The following is a 19331-nucleotide window of genomic DNA, read 5'->3' as shown; positions in this document are numbered from 1 at the left end:
GAGACACTGTAAAGCCATATGCTGACTCCTGGCTACTATCCACTGCCATTGTTTCACTTGGGCACCAGTGATGCAGCCAGAAGCAGCCTGAGGAGTATCAAGAAGGACTACAGAGTCCTGGAAGCAGCAGGAAGGGACTCTGGAATGCAGGCAGTTTTTTCACCAATCCTGCTAGTGAGAGGAATTTAAAGGACTGGCTGACTCTGGTGAATTGACAAATGGTGACACAGCCAGGGGTTTATCTGTTACACCATGGGACTCACTTTGAGAAACCTGGTCTGCTGGGGGCTGATTGAGCTCATCTGTCAGAGGAAGACAGCAGCATCTTCATTCATACATTTGACAAGATGATGAAGACTTTTAATGAAACTTTCCAGGGAAGGGCAATTTTAATCCGTTCCACTCCTACCAATTTGATGCCAGTGCCAGCAATAGCTGCCCAGAAGCCTGTAGAGGTATCACAGGCCAGCAGGAGAGCACATGAAGAACAGCACAAAGGAATTCCAGCCACTTCAGCCAGTAAGTTGGATTCATTGGGGGCACAATTTAGATTTAGCCTCAGTGGAAGACCAAGTAGCATGAGTAATAGGCAAGGATTTAGACATGTGCATGTCTGTAGCGATATGATCTTACTGGCATCACAGAAATGTGGTGGGGTAGCTTCTGTGACTGGAATGTTGGAATGGAAGGATATAGGCTCTTTAGGAAGAACATATATGGAAGGCCAGGAAGTGGTGGTGCTGCCCACTCTGTCAATGGTCAGCTGGAGTGCATGGCGTTCCGCCTGGGATGGATGAGGAGTCGGCCAAAAGCTTCTAGCTCAGGATAAAGGGAGTGCAGGGACAGATGATATTATAGTGGGGGTCTTCTACAGGCCATCTGACCAGGAAGATCATGTGAATGAGGCCTTTTACAGACAGATAGGAGCAGTCCTCTCTTCAGAAGGCCTGGTTCTCGTGGGGCTCTTCAACTACCCCAGTATCTGTTAAAGGAACAGCATAACAGACCATTAACAATCTAGAAGGTTTCTGGAAATACATTCCAGATCATAACTTTCTTCTCTAAATGGTGGAGGTACCCATGGTTGGAACTAGGTCCCTTCCCACCTAAACCATTCTATGAGCATGGCAGCACAACTGTGCACGAGTAAGCATGATGTTGCTTAAAACATATTATTCTCTCAAATTTAGGCTAGCCCAGGTACTTCATTTTTAAACTCAATTGTTTCTGCACAACCATATTTCATTCTCAGTATCACTCCTGCATCATTTTTTCCAGTGCTGCCTTAATCTCTTCCTTTCTGTGAGATTTTTTTGTTAACATTTTAATACCTTTTTTGATCACAAAATTCCAACAAGTGAATGAAACCTGTTAATCAAGCTGAAATCAGACAGCCAGAAATTTTGCAATTAGTAGTTCTTCTACTCTTATCTTATTAACTCTTGGAATTTCTGTATTAAATTTTATCTGTGGTGATTTTTTTCTCACAAAGTTTTATCCAACAAGCTGTAATATCAACCAGTCCAGTTAAAGAACACAAAATATTTTCCTGTGTTTCCTCCTGTGTTCCCCAAAATTAATAAACATTTTTATATTATAATGAAGACCATGATGTTCTTAATTTCTTCATTTTAAAAATGTAATATAATAAAAAAATCATAATTTTCCCAATCTGTTATGAAGAAAAGAAAAATTTTTACATAATTTGCCTATTTTCTGCTGTGGTCCTGTGAACTAACACAGAAATCGAGATAAGGAAAGTTAAGAAAAAATTATCAAATAAAAAGGTTAATTTTGTACCAAAATAAGGCAGCAAAATGCTGAAACCCAAGTTATCACATACAGGTGTATCTTAATTTAAAACAAACTCTCCTCTTGTTCATTCATCAGCAGTGGTTGTTGTCTTGACAGTAGAAAACACTGTGGTACTGTTGTCTGATTAATAACTTCCATTTGCAGTTTGGGTGTTGCTGACTACAATGGAATCATTTTCAAAGTGACTCCAATGCTGTATGATAAATGGATGGATTTCAGGGAGCGGCCTGGATCTGTAGACAATGCTGGCCATGGAGAAATTGCTCTCTGCTTGCTTTGCTACTTCTTTAAATCTTGATTAATTTTTCTTTATACTTTTTATTTTTCCAGTGCCTTACTACACACTTCTGTATAGTTCTCACATAAATTTTTTTCTGTTGTCACTACAATTTCAGTAGAAACTACTGAAGATGAGAAATGTTCTGTGGGTTTAAAAGCTATATATTATGTTTAATGGCTTATCTCCACCCCTTGTGTGAGCACATTGATATTCAGCTTGAATTTCAGATTCTTATTATTTTTCAAGACTAATCAGTTAAATGTTTAGTCAGTTAACAAAGAATAAACTGTGGTCCTCTAGTTCCAATCCCACAGTCTCTTTCTAGATCAAAAGCTAAGTATGTGTGTAATAGACTTCTTGACTCTGATCAAACACTGAAGTTTCGTTTTTATAGGAGACTCAGAGATTTTCTTAAAATGTTAGTTTAACTGGAGGAAAGAACACGTCTATGGTGGTAAATTTATCAAAATATTTTCCTTGTTCTGGTCTCTGAGGAAAGAAAATAAAAATGTTAAAGAAGGATAAATTTTATTTTTTTTTCCCAAAGACTAAAGCATTAACGATATGAGAGACAGAAATTCAATTCAGTATAAAGAGGAATATATTAGTACTTTTTTCTGTTAATAATTTTGTGATAGGGAGCAGGAAAGGCACTGATCAATAGGAATAGGGACCTCTGCACAGTATTGCCCATCAGCATTTGGCTAGTATTATAGAAACTGCAAACTCCCTGCCCATATCTCCAGTTGCATCTAAATGTGCCGATAAAGGTTCAGTGCTGTGCTGAAAAGCAAACTTTAGGATGTAGATTAAGCGAATTCAAATACTCACCAACATGTCCATGCTCAACACTCTCACTTCAACAAGTGTAAAGGTGCAAGATCTTTAAGCCTGGTTTGATATCTGGAAGTGCCTTTCCCTTTCTTTCACAGGAGAAATTTTGGACAAGGCATCAAACTTTCAAACTTCAATGAAGTATTCAAAGTGGGCCAGGAGGGTGCCTGAAGTAATTTTAGTATTGTTCCTCTTTTTGATTTTCTGTTCAATATAATTTAATTGCTATATTACCTTCTTCTCTGTAAGAAACATTTTCTATTTTTTTTTAATTATTCTTTTTCCTGTGAATTTATCCAGCTCTAAGTTACTGTCATGACAATACATGATACCATGTGGTTCTCAGCAAGTTTTGTGTCGAATATTTAGTACAACTGTGTTGACATTCTGCCAGGCTCTTGGTGAGAGCTGCTTGTAAGAAATCTTGTAGTTGAAGCTGATTCAGTTTAAGGCAGGTCACAAATCTCAGTCACAGTTCAGTAGATCACCCAGATTTTATTGTCTGAGTTAGCCTTTTTTATGGCTGGCTTCCAAAACAGGGTATTGGAGTATGAGTTCAGAAGAGGCAAACCAGGAAACATGAAGGAGTGAGAAGGCACCATGCTGCTAACATGCACTCTGTACTTTGCTAGTCCTCTGCTTCAGCTGAATGAGATAACTGATTATTTATACTTTTATTTCCCTAGGGAATCCTAGGTGGAATATTTGATTGTCCTCAGATAAGTCATGCCATGAGGAAAGGCCTCTTGGGCAGCTGCCAGCCGTTATCCCGCTGTGTTTCTAACCCCTCCGGAGCCCTGAGCTGTGTCAGGCCAGCCAGAGCTGCCCGTGTGCTGCATCAGTGGCCAATGGCACCGATGCCCTGTGCACACACACCAGCCCCCTCTGCTGCATTGCCTTGGTTTGCCTCTTGCACATGCAGTGCAAGACAGAGACAGTCTGGGCTGGAGAGGGGAATACAGTCTAACTTCAGCTGTGAAACAGCCTGCCCTCAACACCAGCCTGGCATCAGTAATTCCACGAGGGTCTGATACCATGCTGGCATTCATACAACCTGACTGAAATCTGAGTGGTGTGCACTCAGCATTACACAGCTTGTCCAGTTTTTCCAGGCAGGCCTACAAACACAAGAATATTGCTGCCTTCTGAAGGGCAAGCAGTAGATTTATGCCCTTTGCATTGTTACTAATAAAGTCTCCCATAACTGTTCATTTTTAACTAAAGAACTAGTTTTATAAGTAGATGGCACACTGTCTTCTAGACTCTAATTAAAACTTATTTTTGGTCCTTAGGTGTAATGACTACTCTTCTGAGATGAGCTCTTAATTAATGCACAGAGATCCTGAAAGTCCCACCTCTCAACAGTCATGATTGACATCCGAGGATACAAAAACTGCACTAATTGAGCTTTCCATTTATACACTTTTCTGCAGCCAGCTCATCAGAAAAGGTAGGAGAACAGATGAGCATAAGAACAGTTATTTTTCAGCCATCTATATTCTCCTGAGGGCAGGGAGGGGGGAAATCTTACAGAACTATGGAACATTTTTGACTATAGGAGTTGATGCTTCAGATTTGAGATTTAAGATTTGTTTTACTATGTAAATTATGGAGTTTTGTTAATTCTTACACAGTTGAATAATGGCACAGTATTCAATATCAAAAAACAAAAGTACCTGATAAGTCAGTGGGCAATGCTTTGCATACAATTAGTGTTGCATAGCAATATATACTTTCTGAAAAGAAGTTTTGTGGTATTAAACTAAGATATTTCAATGGCTGAACAGTGGCTTGTCTGGAAATGTTCTCTTAATTTTGACCCACAGTTGGTATCAGAGATTTGATAATAACTGAAAAGCAATTATTTCTTTCTAGATTCAATTTAGTACTTTAATAAAAAACTTTTGTGTGTGATTAATTTAACTGCATATTTTTCTGGAGTCAGTTAAGATGAAATCATTGAATAAAGTCACATCCAACCATTTGAGCTGAAGCCCACAATAAGGTACTGAGAACATAGTAGATGATAAGGAATAAAGAGTGGAGGAAGGTATCAGAGATATTTGGCAGAATGGTTGCATTGCAAGTGGTATATAGGAGGTACAAGAAGCAGTAAGGGGAAAAAAATGGAAAGGAGGCCAAACATATGCCTACATAAAGATTTATCTATGTTTAAAAAAGTAATCCAGGTTACAATAAGAAGATTTTCAGTCTCAGAGAACTTTTCTGACAATGTTTTTTTGACTGGACAACTTAGAACACTTTAGCTTATTTATTCCATATTTACAGCTTTAATTTCTGGTGTCTTAAATGTAAGTGAAAATGAAGCTCATGAAATAAGCATCAGATTTTCATGAAAGAAGTCTGTTCCATTTCCATGTTTTTATTTCAGATTTATATGGTATCTCTGCTTGTTTCTAGAAACTGGAAGCATTCAAGGTGTCGGGGGAAAAAAATTGGACATATTTAAGAATCTTTTAGGATTTTAAAAAGGAGCCAGCAGTTTAATCAGGGGGCCTAAGCTTAAGGGCTAGAGGAATTACACTTTGTTGGTAAATGTCCATACTGAAGAAGATTAAAGTATAAATGCTTACTGACATATGCTTAAAACTGGAGTAGAAACAGATGTAGCTATTTGTGTCTAGATTATGGGATCCATGGGGGAAATATAAACATGCGTATTGTGGGGTCCAGGCTCTCTAACTTCTGAGATGTTTTATTCCTCAAGTGCAGCGTAAGGGCTATAGAGAAATGGATTGAAAAGAAAACTGAGGCAAAGATTGCATAAAGGAGGTCCTGGAGAGAGAGCCATTCCATCAAAGCTGTACAATAATTTTGCAATATCTCCTTTCTGCCCAAAAAGATTCTGAAAATGTGTATTTTCTGTGCAAGATTACAGATGGAGGCAAACTGGGAGTGTGGGAACAGAATGACTTAAGAGTCCAGGCCTTTTTATTTCTTCTAATAAAAATATAAGGACAAAATAAAACTTAAATTTAGAGTTAAGAGTAAAGAGATACAAATGGAACATAGAGAAAAAAGAAGTGGGAATTAAAAAATAAATCATTAGAAAAGTGTCTATTTTAAATAAACATCTTCATATCTAGAATGACTTTATACTCTTAGGACTAGAGCAAAACTATTACTAGATCTTCTGTGAAAATTTTAATTTCATATTCTTTGTGAAATAACTCTTTGTCCAAAAATTTCCATATTGCATGCATGAGGCAGAATATCTAGATTTTAAGTAAATTTTTCTCTTATTTGTTGGACATGCAATTTAATTTTCTCAACTAGCTAAATTAGAGTATTTTCTCCTCTCTAATTTGGCTACTTTGATAAATATGAATTGTTTAAAACATTTTGGTAGAACCAAAAGGTGTTTTTACTTGCTAAGGAGAACATAGATTCTTTTGCACAACACAGTACAGCCACTAGCACTTCAAGGTCTAACTTTATTATCATGCCTTCAGAATTTGTGTGTTTTCATACTTAAAAAATGGTGAAAGCTCACTGTAAGTTTCACTAGACTGTATATATGTAGAAATAGCTATTTAACAGGAAGTGTTTGCATACATTGAGTCCTAACAGTGGTTTTAAACTGTATTTAAAATATATATGTTGCTAATTCAAAATAATAGTTCTGGCTATAACAGCAGCTTTCAGGATCATAGCAAATGTCAGATCAACTGAGGCCAATGTATGCCTCTTGCTTTTGGTTATCAATTAGACATTAATGATAGGTATTTCATTTTGAATAGCTGCAATAATAAATTATTCTTAGGGGAACATGGTGGAGCCTAGTCTCCTTTGGCTTTTGGAACCAGTAAAATAACAGAACATCAGTCAAGTTAATAAAGTGTGCCCTTATTACACATTCTGCATCTGTACATAAACTGCCATCGTATGATCAAAGACTGCAGCTGTTTCAGTTATATCACAGTCACATCATAGACATTTTATAGTTATAGCAGAGAGAGTTCCAGGGACAACCCAGTCACCTTGAAGACATACAGAGTTCAGTGGAACCTCATTAAATTGCACCTTGATACTATATGAAACTGGTAGGGCATCTATGAGGTATGATATAATAATTTCCATGCTAAAGTTGTTTTGTATGCATGTTTTACGCATTGCCTATATATCTTCTCAATAAATCCAGGGGTTTGTTCACACAAAGCTGCAGAGTCCCACGTTTACATATTTTAATTTTGAACTGGTAGTTGCCAAAACCAAAGGATTATTCATAGCCAAATGGTGGTGTTGTATTGCCCATGTGAAGGCATTAATAAAATATGAATTATTAATTAAAATATTTTGAATGCAAGCTGGAATATTAAAGTGTGCTTTCACAGTTGTTGGCATATTTTTCCATTTCATCTCATGGAATAATGTTTTGCTTAAGTCAATGGGTTTTGTAATTGACTTTTTACAAAAGAAGAATTTCACCTAGGCAATTTTTAGTTATAATCAGTTATGTTTTCATAACAACAGATTACCTTTTCTATATTACCAAGTATCAGTCTGAGAAACAAGAAAAGGGAGAGACCTTATTAAGAAAGTGATTCAAAGAGTCATTTCTGAAAAATATGGTTTATGTATTAGGTAATGTCCCACACAGAGTAGCTAACTGCTGTATTGCAACAAAATTAAACTGGCAACTTTCCTGTCAGGAATTTGTAAGACACTGTAACTTCAGCCACATTATTGGTTTAATGCCACATTAAAATTCACCTACAATTAAAGATAGGCAGCCACCTAATCTGAGACTTGAATCTTAATAGTTTTACCAAGTGTTGCGGGATTTAATTCCCAAAGCAAAATGAATAAAAAAAGAAGTGCCCAAGTTTACTCAAGCAATAGTTCTAATAAAAAATTGTGTTATTAGCAACCTTGTGTTATTAGCTATTGTTCCTAAACCTGTTCAGACTTTACAGACAGACATATCTTTGTATTTGTTCTGATAATTGTCAGTGCATGTACAAAAAAAAAAAAAAAAAAAAAAGAAAAAAAAAGAAAAAAAAGAGAATGGTTTGTAAAACTAAAATAAGTAAGTTAGGTGGGATAATAATCTATTATGGTAACTGTTAAATTGCTTGTCATGTCATGAAGGGTTATGCTTTAATTAAGCAATAAGGCATGACAGGATGTGAATTACAATGCAATAATTCTTGTCTAGTGTATTGTTAGGCAAGAGGCCAAAGGCCTAGTGCCACTGAATGCTGCAGGAATAAATTATTGTACTGTAATTTAAACAATTCAATATCATGTTGCAATAACTTTAAAATATTACATTTTAAATTTAAAAATACATATTACCATTTTTGTATACTTAATTACTCCTCCAGTAAACTACTTAGTTGCAAAGGTTATCACAGAAAAAAAAGTATTTTCTATTTAATGTTATGTTTAGATTTCTATTGCAAATAAACTTTGAACACAGTTGTTTCTGAGAGATTTGAAAGATATTATTTTGATACCATTCCTTCCTAAAATAAACAGAAAACCTACAGTTCTGAGGAACAAATGCTCCCTGAATTCTTATTTGAATTGTAGTCTAGCTCTGTCCAATGTAAAGAAAGTTCTTTGTGCAATTACCCTTACCTAGGAGCCTCGCATTTTAGTGTAGGCTTTGTTATCACCTTTACTTTTAGAAAACACTTTTCTTCCCATTCTTCCTTACTGACACCTTTTCAGAAGACACATCATTTACAGAGCCCTTCAAATTCATCTTTTGGACTACTGCTTTCTTAAAAGTTATATTTTATTTTATTTTTCCCCCATCTTCAAAAACAAAGTCAATAAGAAGACAAAAATATAGGATTAGGAAAGACATTATATTCCTCTGCAGCAAAGCACAAAATCAAAGATACTGTAAATAGTTGGAAATTATAAAAAAAAGTATGAATATTGATACTTTTCTACATTTTCATCTGTCATACGATATAGGTAGAAAACACTGTGTAGTTAAAATTTACAATGCATAGTATTTCCCACAGAAGTGTTATGCTAGGAAATCATACCCTATGCTCCACGTTGTAAAGTTGTTTCACGGTTTACATGCCTGACTGGAAAAAGTTCATGGCAGGTTCTGTGTCTTAATTGGGAGAAGTAAGAAGCCTCATCCATTGATACATTTATTTGTTTCTAGCTCAGTGACATCAGTCACATTAGTGATATCAAAAAAATCCCAAACTATTTCTTCATGCTTGTTAGATTCAATAGAACTGAACCAAAATACAGGGGGTTTTCTCATTCTTTTGCATTGCTGTTGTGGCAGAAATGTAAATCAATACAGCTTCCAGATGTCACAGGTTTGCTGTAGAGTATCTCTCCAATCTAAATCTCTCTGTGTGTTCTGCTTCTCTTTTTTTTTTTTTTTTTCAGTTGCATTTTCCTGTTCAATCTGAGGCTGACTGTTGCCTGATGCACCGCTGAAAATCAGATACAGGAGCAATTTGCAAGTTGCAAGATTGACTCCTTTGCTGATTGAAGTTTGCTGTCCTTAAGTAAAACCAGAATTTGCCAGTTGGTTTAATCACATTACAACTAATATACTCCCTTTCAGTGTTGCAATATTTGCTATTATAATACTTGCAGACCATGTTTAATGCTCCTTTTTTTAATCATCACTTGTGTACTGTATTTTAGATGTAGCAGTAATAATAGCCCTCATGTAAGAAAAGGGAGGATATTTCTGTTAGTACACGAACAGAGCCAATTTTTTTTCCAGAACACTTGAATCACAAGCAAATTTGCCTTCAAAGGACTCTTTGTGTACTAAGAAAATCTGTCACTATGACACAGTTCACAGGAGGAAACAATTGGTTTAATTTTCTCAACAGCTGAGTAGCTTCCTATTCTTCCCAAGCACAATTCATCAAATATAAAGTATGTTTCACTTCTGATATGCTTTACACCAGACAGTTAAGGGATTTGCTTTTGTTTTCATAGTTACTAGGCCATTTCTACTTGTTAGCTTTTAGCAAACAGTTTGCTTTAACCTTAGATTGCAGTCTAGATAAGGATTCAGAGCAATTATTCATCACTGAAATAACTTTAAAGCTTGTAAGTCCTGTAAACTGATGTTTTTACTTGCTTCCTCCATTTTATAGTACACAAATCTGTATAAATACTGCATAATTTTAGAAGAAAAATCAAGCAGCAACAAAAATGTTCAGGGCAAAGAATAATAAACTGCCATTTCAAGCTTCTCTTTTCAAAATAGTAATGCTTCTGAGATTTGATTAGCAATGACATATTATATGACAAAAGAAGAAAAAGGATTTAGAAATGGAAACTAAAAATAGTTGTGTAGTAATTTAATAACCTGGCAGATTTTATTCCATCTGTTTGGAAGAGTTTGAAAACCATTTCCTGCTGCCATTCATACTGCAGAGGCTTCAGAGTTCAGAGATGGAATCAAATACCTGATGTGAAAATCTGCTATTATGATTCATATCCAAAGATTCATATCAATATCTTTGCCGAGAATATTTTGTAGGTTTATTAAAAAAAAAAAAAAAGATAACTTGGGTCTAGAGGTTTAGGATTATTTATCAGTCCTATTGTCAATGCCACACCTTGAGGCAGAAAAATACCAAAAATTTTTATTCCTTTCAAATTATGAAAATAGTTGAAACTATTCCATGTGGACAATGCAAGAAACCAGGTTCCTCAGATAAGTAGCCCAGGATTCAAATTCCATTAACTTATTTTCAGGGTGAAAACACTGTACAGAAAGAAAGTGCAGTGTGCTATTGACCTGTGCTTTACTGTCATTCGGAAGTGATGAACAAATTGGGGAAAGTGAACATCAGTCACCTTAGCAGACAGAAGGTATAAAGGAGAACATGTGTAGTGTAAACCTGTAGCTGATGAACTGGCATTGCAACAAACCATAAATAAGGATGGGCATGCAGTTTTCTGATGATGGCTTAGCTGAGCAACCCACATCTATCTGTATACAGCTGGATAGATGCTATTATTGGTTATGTCTAGATGATATTTCACAAGTATTTGATGGATGTAAGAAAACACAAATTACTTTTTGTCCTTAATAACAGAAAAATCTCTAAAACTCCTGGTAATGTTAATTGAATTGACAGTATCAGAGTGGGGGAGTGAGAACATAGTTTACAAGTGTACATGAGTGAGTGGCACAAGCTGGTGTCAGCACTATAAACTCATTTTACACAGAAAAGAGTCTTCTGCATTTGGTCATTCAAGAGAAGGATAAAGGGAATACTGAAATTTCATTGGCAGCTGGAATTTGGTTTGAGTTGGTTTTTTTTTCCCTAAGGTGGCCAGAAGAAACACAGATAAATATGTTTATATTTGAACAAAATAATCTACCTTCCTGTTAGATGGAGTTTTCATGAAAAATTAAAACCCTTATGTAATACACTGTACACTCATTTGCACATCCTCATTCTCTTTGCAAGTTTTAAAGTGCTCTGGCCCAAGATTGTTTTATTTCACCTGAAATACTAGTTAGAAATGAAAATGAAATAGTTCATTTTAATCACAATGAAAAGGAATACTGACAGTTCTATCTGATGGGGCGGGGGGGGGCGGGTAAGTTTGTCTTTTAGAAAATTTAATTCCCAATTTGTAGGAATTTTTCCAGGTGTATGATGAAAGCAGCATGAATATTTTTTCTGATTCTGCAGGGTGTGCATTTGCTCATATATTTTCAGAACAGGCTAAAGCCGGAATGTAAGGGTATCAATCCTGGTGCTAGGTTATTGGTCGACCTGGTTGTCTGCTCTGTCAGATAACTCATTTCCTGCCCAGTCTCTGCAAAATAAATGTTATATTTACAAATACATGTTAATTGAAATAACAATTGTTATCTCAAGCATAAGAATCTCCCATTGTAAAGACTTACACTAGTATCATCTATCAAGCCTAAGATTAGCCTGATGGAGAATTTAGAAGTTCATAATACTAGATCACCTTGCTAAAGCCAAACTCATGATGGGTTAATATGTTTTCTTATTGCAATAGTTTTCTTTTGTCCCAGTAAATAGACCTTGGATATAATAAGACCAGCTCAAGCAAACAGATTTGTTAATGTGCAAAAATGTGCTTGGTGTGTGTTACCTGGGTTTCTGGATTGGCAGCAGTTAGCAAAAGGACCAGGAGCACCATGCTCTAACCAGCTGAGCTAGTCTAAGTTGCTGACCCCTGGGTATATTTTAAGTACAAATAATATGGACTGCAGTCTCATAAAGTACATTCTTGAAACTACCTGGAAGATAGTTTTCCTTGTAGAAAAACAATGAAATGGTTTCCTTGGATAGATCAGGCATATATGAAGTTTTAATTAGTTAGTGCTAATTTGTATGAGGAAAACTTAAGTTCAACTTTTCCTTTGTACAAAGCTTATTCTAAGCATTCCTCCCCTTACCCTTTGATTGAGCATTAACGTTTGGGCAGATATATCTTGTGCTGCAATATTTACCTTTGTCACTTGATTTTGGCATAAAAAACCCAATCCCAAATGTGACACTCCTGCATATATGTCCCCATTCTAGCAATGATTGCTAGAAACAAAAAACAACACATTCAGAATCTGAATACCTGGAATCCAATAAAAAAGTAATCATGAAGTAAAATAAATAATGTAGTCTTAAATTATGCAAAAGATATGAAAATGAAAAAAATTCTCAAGCATTGCATTAGTATTATTTATCGAATCCTACTTCTTTTCCATTGTGTGTACCAGAAGATTGATCGACTCAGACCAGATTTTAGCCTTTCCATTTATAAAGCAAGGATTTTTAGATCTATAACTGTGTGCTGCACACCCCAAGGTGGCTTGAGCAGCCAATAGGAGTAATAGGGGTGATTAAACCTTGTCACAGGGGGTTAGATGCGGTGCTTTCTTCCTACATGACAGGCTGTGACAGTCAAACAGCACTGAAGCAGAACAAACGACAGTGGCAGTTTGCTGCGAGCAGTGCTACTGTCACAAGTCCCACTAGAAGGCTAAACGCTAGGTATTCAGCTCAGGGAAGTTTCAAACAGACCATGCAAATTCTGGTTTCAAAAATTTCCCTGCAAATCAGTAGTGACATGCATTAACTGCAGAGTGATTGTGTTATTGCGTGAGTGATTGTCCACTGTCGGATGCTGGCCGTGATCATCGTTTATGAGTGACACCACTGATCCATTTACATTTGTGCTTAGCTGTTCCTGTTATGGGAAATCTCCCTTCATTTGGGAGAGCTGCTGCACTAATGCAATTAGAATGAAGGTTATCATCACTCTTTAATGATCGCATGTTTTTGTCACTCTGAGTAACTGTGTACAGGATGTGACAAATGCCATGCACCTGACTGAGTCCGGGATAAAATCATATATTCAAATATATAAGCTTTCAGTCCTGAGTAAACGGGGCTGAGTTTAAGAAGACCACAGAACAATACCTTTGAATTTTTGTTAACCAAGAAAATGCACCTCAAAGTTCAGTCTTTTAAAGTATAGCATTCCAGGTTTTTGTAACAAAACAGGAGAGGGAAATTTCACAAGAAAAGGAAGCTAAAGATCTTAGTAGGCTGAATAAGAGAGTGGCATATTCTGAATACTTTGTCTCTCATTTTAAGCTGAATTAAAACCATTCCAAACCCAGAAGAGTGTCCACATATATTTGCATTTAATTCTCTAAAGAAGGGTTAGAAAGGGGTTGGGAAAAGTTCAAGAGAACCTCTACAAAATCAATAGCAAGATAATATAGGTAAGAACATTTTTATTATTTCAAGATACCTCTTTTCTGAATATAGAAGTGTTACCCCTAGATTTCTAACTGCTATCACAGAAACTAAGTAATGTTGACTAAATTCTTGTTTAAATTTTTCAAGTTACCATTTGTTGTTTTAGCAATAAGATTAGATGAAATTGTCTCACTTTAATTGAAGGTTATCAGCAGTGTAGTTGATGTTGGACTGAAAATGTCCTTTCTAAAAGGACTAAACCCTTCCTTTTGTACTTGTTTATTTAAAATTAATCCAAAATGTTGCCATTTCTGTTCATAAAATGCTTTAATCTTTGAATTTTTTTTATTTTTACTAATCTTTTTCTAAAAGATTGTTAGCAATTTTCTTTTCAAGATTTGTTTTTCAGCACACTATTTTTTTTTACTTCATGTAGCTGTAGATATTAAACAGGTAAAGCTTAACATGTGTTTTTTCATTTTCTCATAAATTCATCTTCTGACTGCCAAACCTAGTTGCTTTTTCAATTCTAAAATCAGTTAAGAAAAATCCTGTCTTATTGAGACATGAATGTCAAGACATCTTTGATGTGGTCTTGTGCACCCACCTTCACTGAGCTACCCTTGCACTGCCAGACACGTTGCTCCTTGCAACTCCTGAGCTCTGCTTCTCTTACCCAAAGCAGTAACAGCTTTGATAACATTTCCTGGTCGAAATACTGACATGACACTCCACTCTCTCCTGACAGGTCATCTCTTTCACTCTGTTTTTTGTCCAGCAAACTCTGTAAGATATTTCATGGAAGAGATCCATTCTGAAACACAACTTCAGTCTCTCTGACATACCTGTCCTTTCCTTAGCCCTTTCACGCCCTTGTTGCTGATAGGATTTGAGACGTGCTGGGAGGGATGGATTTGTAGGCAAAAATGCCTGAGAAACTATATAGGGAGCATTGTTTCCATCTGGTGAACATTGTGTGGTTCGCCAGAGAAAAAGTCATATCCATCTGTCTTTTCTGGGTATGTAAGAGGAGATTGCTCTCTAACAAATATTATCAGTGCTCTGGACAGCAGCAGGAGTGGTTGTGAGATGAAGTGGGACTTTCACCATGCTGTAGTAAATAAGGAGCTTCCTTTTGGAACACCTTTCCGTCTGCTGGTGTCTTTGTTCCTCACTTCTCTTCCCAGATTTTTGCAGATCCTCAGATGATGGTCTGGGGGGTGTCATAATCCAGTTAAAATGTGTCGCTGAGCTATACAAGGAATTCAGCCTTGTAAATCAGGAAGGGAGTTTACAAGAGAGAAGGATGATAATAGCTGCCTCAAAATTTGCATTCGAATTAAAGAAAAAATATTAATGCTGACCTCAAGAACATTAAATGTTATATTATAATTACACGTTTGCTTTATAATTTCAGCCCATGAAATTATTAACAGAAGTTTATTACTAGGATTTGAGAGTCTTTCTGAAAAAGACAGACATAAGCATTCAGTTTAAAAAGTCTCATCTGTTCAAATACCAGTCCAGAGTATTTTCACAAAGAAATATAATTTATTTAAAACTATGTACTTTTTAAGCACAAAAAGCTAGAGGAGGTGATACTAATATCAATATGAAATTACTTTTAATTAGTGAAATTAGGTTAGTAAAATTGAGAGCAGCTGAGTGGAGAATAATCATGTTCAGAAAGCTACTCAGTGGTTTGTTTAAAATAAGTCATTAAAGTCATGATTTAGTTGTTTTGTCTTGCTTACCCACCACATAAGCAGTTAAACCAAAACATTCCATTTTACTGTTATGAAAGAAAAAATGTGGTTTTTTAAAAGAGCTGTAAATTAGGTTGTGCTGGAAGAATCCATTTTCTTGCCTCCATCACTGCCAACTCCCACTGTTTTCTTTGATAAATGATTTGCAGACTACTATTATTATTTATGTGTTTTACAATTACTACAAATGACACCTCCCCTTCCTCAGCCCTAAGCCACAAATGTGAAATGAATAAATGCTGTTTATTGTGACAGTCTGCCTTTTGTCTGTGGAACAATGACAAACTACACCACTGACAGCCAGTTGACGTTTCTAACTATTGCTCTCGAGCTCAGTCTTTGAGTGTTCTTCAGAACATGACAACAGTCAGTGTGGAATAAAATGAGTGAGATTGTATTGTGTTTGTTTAGCATGCTGTGACACCATTGTCCAATACATTGAGTAAACAGGAAGAATAAATTACATAACCACAATAGCTTTTAGTTCTGTGTACTTCATTGAGATTTGTACAACGGTGATCATATAAAAATTAATGTATTATTGCATTTTAGCATCAATCATTTTGGTATTCATATAGAGAATTTCCTTCTCACTGGAATTAAGTGAGGGAGGAGAAATAAAGGGAGCACTTTTAATTATTTGTCAAATCAAAGAATATTTCTGTTTTCTCTGAGCTCTTCAACAGACAGCATGGAAGACTGACTTTATCTCTATGAATTTTATAAATGTCTTCTGACCTGCAGCTAGTCAGTTTTTAAGTGCTAGAATGACCTAGCACTTGTTTAATAACTAACTGTGTCTGGTAGAGCAGAGTTAGTAGGTAAATCTGTTGTTATATTTTGACTAGACCTTGGCTTTTATCTAAATACAAACTTGCAAATATGCCGGAGTATTTGTCTGTTTGTTTAATGTCATTTTCCCTAAAAGTTTGAATATTAATCTAGCATTTCTTCTTGAAAGCAGATGTTCTCCTTTTGTTAATGCTCCTCCTCCCTTTACATACACCTCGTGCACGTGTGCACACACAAGCATACAACACTGCTAGTTTATAACCCTGTTATAAACTGTATTTATTTCTCTGTATTTATGTGTGTTTGCGTGCATAAATAAGTACTGCATTGGTGTTTTACTTAACTATCTAAACACCTCAGCATCACAAAGGATCTTCTGGCATTTGTATTAGTTTATTAAAACCTTGTGCTACTATTAGTAATGGAATAGAGACGTCTAGTGATTGACTTAAATTTTTGTTCAGTGCAAAATGCTGTGTCCAGTATCTGACTAAAAAGGACTCTTTTCCTGAATTGCATGCAGTATTCTGACTAACATAGGTCTTTTAAAATTCCTCAGCTTACATGTGATGTTCAATTTTATTTTTTTTCTCTAAGCAAAGATAATGGAGAGAATATGAGCAAATTCCAAGCTTGGATTGGTGCTGCCAGTTTGTAAAAAATGTATTTATACTTGAAAAGACATAACCTGCAGTCTTGGAATTTACCATAATTTCATCCATTAAAAACTGCAGTTAATTTTTTAATGCATCTCTGATAAAAAAAATTGCCTTCTCTTCAACTATCTGTGTCTTCTTTCTTAATGTCTTTTCAAAATTCTCTGATTTCCCTTTGAAGTCTCCTTTACCCTTTTTATTTTTTAGACTTCCTATCTTTCTCCTTGCAGAAACAATATTTGTTCTCACTGTAGTTTTCTACCTGCTATATATTGGGATGTATTATTTTCATTTTTAAATACAATCAAAAACCATAAAGTAAGGAGCAGGGTAGCTTTGGAGTGCATAGATTTTTGTCCTTGTAACAGTCATTCCTTCAGCATTTCAATTGTTGTAGTGATACCTGAGGAAACCCTGCAAGAAAATCCATGAAATAATGTAGGGTATCGTACATCTTTGTATACTGATTAATAGGTAATATAAATTCATACCCCGTTCATCTATGAGACCAGTAAAGAAAAATAATATTCTTGTATATTTGAAATAACTATTTTATAAAAGTGGTTTTGAGGGTTTAATATGGTAAAGTACATTAAAATAGAGTGTGGCAGTATAAGGATTAAAAGGCTCATCTAACTAGGTAGGAAGAGGGTGTGTGTTTTCTGTAGGCAGGAAGTCAGAACTGCAATCAGCTTCTCTTACCAAAGGCTTAATCCACACTGACCCCAAGAGAAAAATTCTTCTAATTCCAAACTTTTTAGTTTAGCAGTTTTGTATGGTATTGGACAGCAGGAAATTAATGAGTGAATCACATAGCATAACAGTATATAAAGTCAAGAAGAGACATATACATTGAGGAAAGAAAGCAACTTGGACATTCTCATCTAGGTATTCTAATCCAATAGAGAACACTTCATCCTCTTACATTGCTTCCTGACTGCTGAACATATTCCCATTTGAATAAACCATGTTGGCTCATTCATGGAGCTGAAGTATCCTTCCTAAAGACATCAAATGTGGTTTAACTATATCAGATAATATCTTGGTTATAGCCATTATGTAGCTATGATAAGCTACTTGCCATCCATCAGTAGAGCTTTCCAAACACTAATGAGTTCCTTTCGAATCTGGAGAGTACTTAAGCTTTCATGATAGTTATTCACAGCTGTGTATTGATTTGGGTTTTTTTCACTTTCACTATGAATTTTACTGAGATGATTTAAGAAAGTCAGCTTATTAGGAATTTTCCATGTATTATCATTGAAAGTTATTGATAGTTTAAAATAATATTTTTACACAAGAACAGTGGATTGTCTCTCAAAACCTTAATACAAAGCATGTAGCACAATTTCTTGTATTTAGGATGAGAATCTAACAAACAAAATTCAAAATTAAATTGCTGCTTATTTTCATTTGAATGTATGCACAGAGATTGATAAATATTAATAAAAATCAATAAAACATACGCAAAAGCTGTCTTACTAGTTTAACATAGAGAGGGGGCTTCATACTTCCTCGTAACTTCTGTTAGCAATTACAAAAATTTCAGAATAGAAATAATTTGAACTGCAATATGAGCTGCCAAAGTTAAGCTTTCATGAGGAATATAACAGTGAATTCTAATTTTCCAGGTTTAGTTTCCTAATGTGATTTTAAAAGTTATAATCTATGTAGATATGAAGATTTACAGGGACATAAAAGTTTACTTGAGTTATAGTGATCTGATTGACTTTGGTATTTCTCAGACCTTTAGAGAAATTGCTGTTTCACATAAATGGAACAGCTTTAAAGTAATTTGAAACAAGCTACAATGGGGATGCTACTATTGAACAGAAATCTTTCTCATGCTTGTGAAACTTCGTTCAGGGTTGATTAGCCACTAGCAGAATAACAACCAAATGATCTTTCTTCAAAAGCAGAAAGGTTGAGGTCCCTTCATTAAGAGTGCTGTGTCTCCTCCCCACTACTCTTGCCCAGTTATGGAGCTGCAAAAGCCAGAGCTGTATGTATTCAGCTTCTCTTTTCCCCTCTCTGGTTTCATCCATTGAAGAACTGGATATCATAGGATGAGTGATTCTCTCCTATTTCAAGTGACAATACATAAATTTAAAAATAGGAATATATAGCCATTTTCACAATCTGGATTTGATATTCTAATCTAATGGAAAAGCTTTCATGCACTAACATTGCCTCTTGGCAGCCTCAACAATTCTTCCTCTGCGAGAATAGCACCATGCCAATCATGTGACTGCGCTGTTCACGCTCTGATTTGGGTATATAAAACAGGTTTCGGTTAGAAAGGTATTTCTCCTCCTTGGGCCATGTGGTCACTCGTGATATAAACCAGGAGCACTAACAAGGAAACTGTAAAATAACCAAAAAAGGGGACATTAATATGAATTAATGTTCATTGTGGTAATGGATCAGTAATCATGAGATCATTTTCCTAAACTACTCATTTGAAGCACCT

General features: G+C 35.5%; 1 protein-coding gene across 1 annotated transcript in view; it reads left to right on the top strand.

Annotated features, from left to right (window-relative positions):
• TENM3 (teneurin transmembrane protein 3) overlaps positions 1 to 19331 on the top strand; it is a 1292929-nt gene that overhangs the window by 692704 nt on the left and 580894 nt on the right. The window contains exon 10 of the mRNA XM_063402168.1: positions 4222 to 4379. The gene's annotated coding sequence lies outside the window, so the exon portion shown is untranslated. The remainder of the gene's footprint in view (positions 1 to 4221; positions 4380 to 19331) is intronic.

This window comes from Prinia subflava, chromosome 7 (genome assembly GCF_021018805.1).
Source record: "Prinia subflava isolate CZ2003 ecotype Zambia chromosome 7, Cam_Psub_1.2, whole genome shotgun sequence".
Lineage (NCBI taxonomy): Eukaryota > Metazoa > Chordata > Aves > Passeriformes > Cisticolidae > Prinia > Prinia subflava.
The sequence above is the reverse complement of the archived record's forward strand: the minus strand, read 5'-3'. Positions and strand labels throughout refer to the sequence as shown.